Source organism: Helianthus annuus, chromosome 1 (genome assembly GCF_002127325.2).
Source record: "Helianthus annuus cultivar XRQ/B chromosome 1, HanXRQr2.0-SUNRISE, whole genome shotgun sequence".
NCBI classification, from domain to species: Eukaryota; Viridiplantae; Streptophyta; class Magnoliopsida; order Asterales; family Asteraceae; genus Helianthus; species Helianthus annuus.
The window spans coordinates 46,177,841-46,184,601 of record NC_035433.2 but is presented as its reverse complement, the minus strand read 5'-3'; the positions used below and the strand labels follow the sequence as shown (position 1 = coordinate 46,184,601).

The 6,761-nt window shown below is 34.9% G+C and overlaps 1 long non-coding RNA gene across 1 annotated transcript; it reads right to left on the bottom strand.

The window, feature by feature from the left end:
- Positions 1-4,785: 4,785 nt before the first annotated feature.
- Positions 4,786-6,161, bottom strand: LOC110935870. The gene is made up of 3 exons (XR_002589511.2): positions 6,029-6,161; positions 5,472-5,525; positions 4,786-4,954 (listed from the first exon to the last, which is right to left on the bottom strand). It is a non-coding gene; the product is annotated as an uncharacterized LOC110935870 (long non-coding RNA).
- Positions 6,162-6,761: the final 600 nt, after the last annotated feature.

Sequence of the window (6,761 nt, the reverse complement as noted above, 5' to 3'; positions counted from 1 at the left end):
AGACACAGTGTGTGTGTTCCCATTTTTTTTTTAATCTTTTATTTATGTAAGTTGTGACATCTTACAACTTTGGTCCCTTTAGTTTGTTATGTGTTTAATTAAACATTCCCCATAACTTAACTTTCATTTTACCATAATTCATTAACTATGTTAAGTCCTTTGTCTATTTTCACTTATTTTCATATTGAACATTTTTGGGGTGTTACAAATCTACCCCCCTTAAAGGAGGTTTCGTCCCCGAAACCTTTCTCATTCCAACTAGACCAGTTCTACTCTAAACTTTCCATTTATTCATTCACAACGCTTACTACACCATAAATGCATTCTGGATCTTGGCAAAAGTTTCATTTTATAATGCTAGTTCCTAGCATACATCATCACTAGCACTTCGTTCATTGAAATTTATTCCAATGTATACTATTGGTCGTACAAGCCTATGTTTACAGCTTGTTTCTATCTTTCTAATTAAACGTAACATATTCATACATTTACTCATACAAATAAATCGATTTATTTCATTCCACTCACGAATCATGCCCGATATAATTCATTATTGTAATCATGGGCAAACCCCATTATCCCATTACTAACGTTATTCTAATTACTTTCTTATTCATATGAGGGCTTATCATATCATTGTACGTATACTATAAACATTTTATGACTTAGTGGTACTAATACAAAGCTAGCCACTTCCTAACTACTTTTTCATACTTAATACGAGTATAAAGCATCATTCTACGGTTACTATCGTCACTTGAACTAATTACAAGTTTTGAGTTTAGCCTCAAATTTAATCATTCGCACCCTTTATTATTAGCTCCTTACATAAACTACTTATGATAACGACTAGGTACGTTGTGTATGAGCACCCTACGAGCGTTTAACCAATTCAGCTCAAACTTTCATTTAAGGCCTTTAGATATCCCTCTTAGTGTCATTCATACCTTCTCACGCTGACCATTACAGGTCGATCATTGTATACCATACTTATTCTACCATTCATTTTGTTCATACTTACAATTTAATCTACGGATTCTTAATCATTACTCAAGAATTAAACATTCTACTAACCTCGCCTTCAATGCATAAGTCGGTTATCCGTGTGCCGGATCGATCCGCTTCTTTATATGTACCTTCCGTACCAAAATTGGTCCCATTTATTCATGAAATATGTTTTCACTCGTGGGCATCCTTCTACTAGCTTCATACTATCATTTCACTAAGAATTCTATCATATATATCTATAATTAAATAGTTAGCACATAACCTTTCGTAATTGTGTCCTACAGGGTGTTTGTTCGCCTATTTTATCTTTCAAAATTTTCTTACGTACATGCTAAACATATCATACATTCCATTTCTTACATACAATCCCTTCTTTTTATTGATTATTTCTCCAACCTTCGCAGCTTGACCTTTCAAGGTCAGACTAACACCCCTTCACCTATTGTGGTTGCATCGAGGTACACGTTCGTACCATATGCTTGCATAATTGCAAGGACTTCATTTATTTCGTTTGACTCTTCGAAAGTCTTATTGTAAATGCATTCTTACATATGGGTATCAGTTATCCTGTTCTGACACATCATTCTCTAGTTGAGCCCTAAGCTCCTATTAAAAATATAATCTTTTTATACGTACTTGGCGCGGGTCAAAACTCTTGACTCGTTATTTGTACTTTTGCGACGGTTAATGCTTTCCAAGCCGTGACAAAGCATGCCCATACATTATGCTCACCTATAAGTAATAATCTTGACAAACCGAACATTAAATACCGGGTTCAAATGGCGATCGCCATTTGACCCGTATAACTTATTTGAGCTTGGTACTTAGTTTTTATTCTCACTTGTTTAATCCGTCTTCACATACAGATTCTAACTTTTAATTTATTACTTTTCATTTTTACTGGTTTGAATCCATTTCTCATATTCTAACATTTTCATCCGTACCTTACGTTCTTCTGTCGTATCATTTACCATGTCATTTCTCATGATATATTTTCGTATTAATCTTCTACATTCAACTTCAAGTGTTGGGTCCTAGCACTAATTCCATGTCCTAATTCATGTAGCGCGTCTCTACGCGACACTCTACATCCTATTTCTAGTGGTGTTCCCACTATTCTTTCTTAAATTTTGATTCACATTCAAACGTAAGCTTAACTTTTCATTCTTATCCTTCTTTCTTACATTGATCCAATCCTTTAAGAATCGTTAGACCCCTTTTTACTAGCTTGGCCGGACATAAGTGAGATGATTCTCGTGTTTTTCCCCGAGCTTCGGTAAATTCATGACCGTCTCTTAATACACTATTTCCATTTGTTCGTTCACCGTGTTTGGTGTTAATTCACCTACGTTCTCTAGCATGTCTCTTACTAATGAGTATCCTACATTACATGTTGCATTTCTTACGTAATATTTCCAAAATTTGTAAATAATTATTATTCACTGACTTTCTATGATTTGATCTTTTTAAGTTATTCACCACTTAGTACCTATTGTATATAAGTACTGCATCATGCATTGTACTTTCTTTCAATTCAACATATTTACAAAATGTCTTTAGCTAATACCTCATCTAACATTCTCTCCATATCTTTCATTAACATTACCAAGTTCTCATTTTCGCCCTAAAAAGAAACTTCTCAACTAGAATCTATGACCGGTTTTTCCCTATCATGTTAACATAAGCCAACCATTTCAACCAAAACGTATCTTAACATTTCTCATTTATTTATACGTTTCACTTTAATTTTCGACTATTCAAATACGCATACATCTTCATGTGGATAAATTCGAAGTGATGGCGAAATCACTTACCTTTAGCGTCCATGTTCATGCTTGTTTTATCGCTTCCTCTTACCCTGTTTGCCATTCATGCTTGAGTCAATTGACAAGATTTCCATCCTTACATATTATTACGTTCATAACATCGTTAGCTTATGTGAGCATACACACAACTATTCACGCGTTAATTGACTTTCGTTAGTTAAATTCGTATAAATGAGACATTTATTAATAGTTATCTCATTTCCAATCCATACATCTAAACAATCATCAAGCATAACACATAATCATTGAATACATAACAAATTAACTTTTTACTTTAACATTTGAGTCTAATAACCGTTCTATAATATTCCTGTACTGTTGACTTTTAGAAAGTCTACTGTCTTGCTTACACACTTTAAACTTTTGAACATGTATCCATCTAAATATGGTAGTCCATAATACTAATATCCTACGCATTTCATACTCGTATTGTGTGATATATACAATTTACGTGATCCTCTAAACAATACACATATACATTCACATACACGTACTTTTACATGTTAATGTTTCATTATTTTACAATTAGCAATTATCATTCAAGGTAACTATATATTTCATAGTTCCAACATATCCTTTACTAATAAACTCATATGATTCACATTTAGCACGTATTCGCCTCTTAACCATACAAAACAAATCATTAATACACATAAGCATTACACCATTCATGTACAAGGTACAAGTCTCTGATGCGTAACTCTAGCAAAGCATACTTTCATCCAAATTTTCATACGAATTCCATAAGTTACATTCGACTTTTATAATAAATTTTTTTTTTTTTTTTTGTTAACGATTTACATAACTTTACATAGCTTATTATATCTTCTAATAGGCTGACAAGAGCATAAAACGGGCATTCCTGAGAAGGATGGGAACTTAAATCATAATTCATAAGCTTCAATACATCATAGTTCATTAATCCATAATTGCTTCGTTCGCATTCTTATATTTTAAAACTTACTCGCTTTTCAGCTTTCATCATTCTTTCGTGTCATCACCTTCATTAACGTTTCTTGCATCAGCCATCTATAAAACAGCATTTACATTCATCATTAACGCAAACTTTCAATACATCATAATTCATAAGTCCGGCTATACTTTATTCACATTCTTACATTTCGAGCTTTACCTCATACGTTCGTCGTTTGTTTCATGCCCTTGCATACATTTCGTTCAACGTTTAATGGTTTTATACCATCGTCATTATTTACATATTCCTATTAAGCCTTATATGAATTCGGTTTTGTCATAAAAGGGGTCTTTGGATAGCCCGGCAACACATAACGTGAGGAACAAAAGAATCAGCAAGTCGACATTGTGTAAGCCGTCGGCGACGGCTAGCATGCCCGTCGGCGACGGGCTCTTAAAACGAGCGTCGGACATGATCACCCGTCGGCAGGGTGTTAGGGCGTCGGATGGGGGGTACCCCGTCGGCGACGGGTGTCTGGCCGTCGGCGACGGCCAGCCGTTTGCTTAACCGCTGCAGCTTCGTTTTTAACGTTTTAATTCTTTCTCGGGTTCGTTTTCCAGCCATATAGTACCTGGAATTCATTGTTTTGCTACCCATACTACTTATTTCATATCCTTAACTCAATTTTTATATCTCAAACTCATTACATATACTAGTATCCGTCGGGAAATTAAATTATTACCTCTTTGGCGATCTTGGAGCGAGCACATTTGCACGAGCCATCGGTTTGAGTTCGGGCACTAGGACTCTTGCCGAATCTCTCAAACCTTGGCTCTGATACCAACTTGTTACGACCGCTTTTCCCAAAATAATAGATTTCTTACATAAACAAGATTTTTCGGACATTGAAATACCACTTTGACACTTAATAGAATTTTTTTTTACAAAAATTGGGCATGACCCGTTTGTAAAACGGACATACCCCCTGTTTTGACATAACATACAACGTTCACATACGACCCATTTTACATAAAACCATTCCAACAAAAATAACGAGTTTTCAAATCTAAAACAATTTAACAAAGTTTAACCAAGTAACAAAACATGGACCCGAAAGCATGCATATAAGTTGCGGAAGCGCTTGGTATTATAAGGCTTGAACATGTGCTCGTCCCATACCTCCAAATCGCCTATAGAGGTGCTTTACCTACATTAACATCCACAATTAAAAAAAAAGTTAGTTATCGCCATAGAAAATCATAACCTTTCGTTTTAGCTTTATCCATATAAAACATTCCTACTCTTAAGCATACAACAACCCAATAATTGGGTTAGGCATAACCACTCTCATAGAGAGTTTGACATACACATTCGACCCGTGCAATTGGGTTTAGCATAAACACTCTCGTAGAGAGTTAAGCATACACATTCAACCCGTTTAATTGGGTTTAGCATAAACACTCTCGTAGAGAGTTAAGCATACACATTCTTTATTATAGCATTCGAGCTATCCGTTAGAACGGATGGCATTCATCATTACTTGACACGATTGAATCTCAATCGATCAAATGCATAGCTTAATACCACATTCAATAGCATTCCCAAATCCGCAAGGGATTTGTCGCTTACTTACTACTTGTCGTATTTGTCATACAAAGATAAGTTTACATCAAAATTTATATGAATAGAAAGGATAACAAGGACTTGTATGCAAAGAAACATACCTCGATCATGCGTGTCTTCCGTTTTCTTAGTGCTTGAACTTTCTTCTTTCACGCCTACATTAACATGTTCATTCTATCATTTAATCCATCCGAACATCATTTCATTATTTTCGTGTATTATCATGAAACAACATCATCATAATTTTCCGAATTTCACATAAATATTCTCTTAAGCATTTCATCAAACACTTGGCGGGTTTCGCATTTGTAGGACACTAAACACCATTATCCTAGGGCATAATTTTAACTAGTCCTTCTATAATTTCATCAACATTCAATCAAATTCATGACTAACTTTCATCCTACACCAAATTGTCTATGAATCCTAGTATCACAAGGACATCAAAGTTAAATTTTCACATAATTATACCCACCTTATTCATAACACATTCTCATAAAGTGAAACTATATTAAGAACTTTCAATTGACCTAAAATCAAACATGATTTCTGTTGTAGAAAGTAGTTCTAACATCCAATTTACACAAATCATATCAAAACTCATGATTCAGATGAAACCCATTTCTTGAAATTCATCAATTCACGAAATTGAACTTACCATTTTAATGAGCAAGGTTTGATGCTCGAAATAGGGTTTCATGCATTCGATTTTTCCTTGAATTTCCTTCTCAATTGGATGGATTTGGTGAAACTAGGGTTTCACCCCTTTGTCTCTGCTTGAACGATCGACCAGACACAGTGTGTGTGTTCCCATTTTTTTTTTAATCTTTTATTTATGTAAGTTGTGACATCTTACAACTTTGGTCCCTTTAGTTTGTTATGTGTTTAATTAAACATTCCCCATAACTTAACTTCCATTTTACCATAATTCATTAACTATGTTAAGTCCTTTGTCTATTTTCACTTATTTTCATATTGAACATTTTTGGGGTGTTACATATACAGTTCATATTAGCCCCTACTTTAATACCCAAATATATAAAAGGGAACACTCCCCTTTGGCACTTGAGAATGGATGCGAGATTATCCAGTTCTGTATCCGCCACCCCAACTCCATATAGGCATGATTTAATGTTGTTGATTTTTAGTCCAAATGCAAGGAAAAGATATCTCATAAGCCGTGAGATATTCCTTGCGTTATCAACTGACCATTCTCCAACTATGAGCACACTGTCTACAAAAACAAGATGAAATAGATAGGGCCCGCCCTGTGGTAAGGAGATGCCATGAATAGCGCCAACCTGTATTGCACTTGACACAAAAAATAAGAAAGTCTCCATTGCTAAAATAAAAGGAAGGGGAGGCAGAGGGGCTCCTTGCCTGATCCCCTA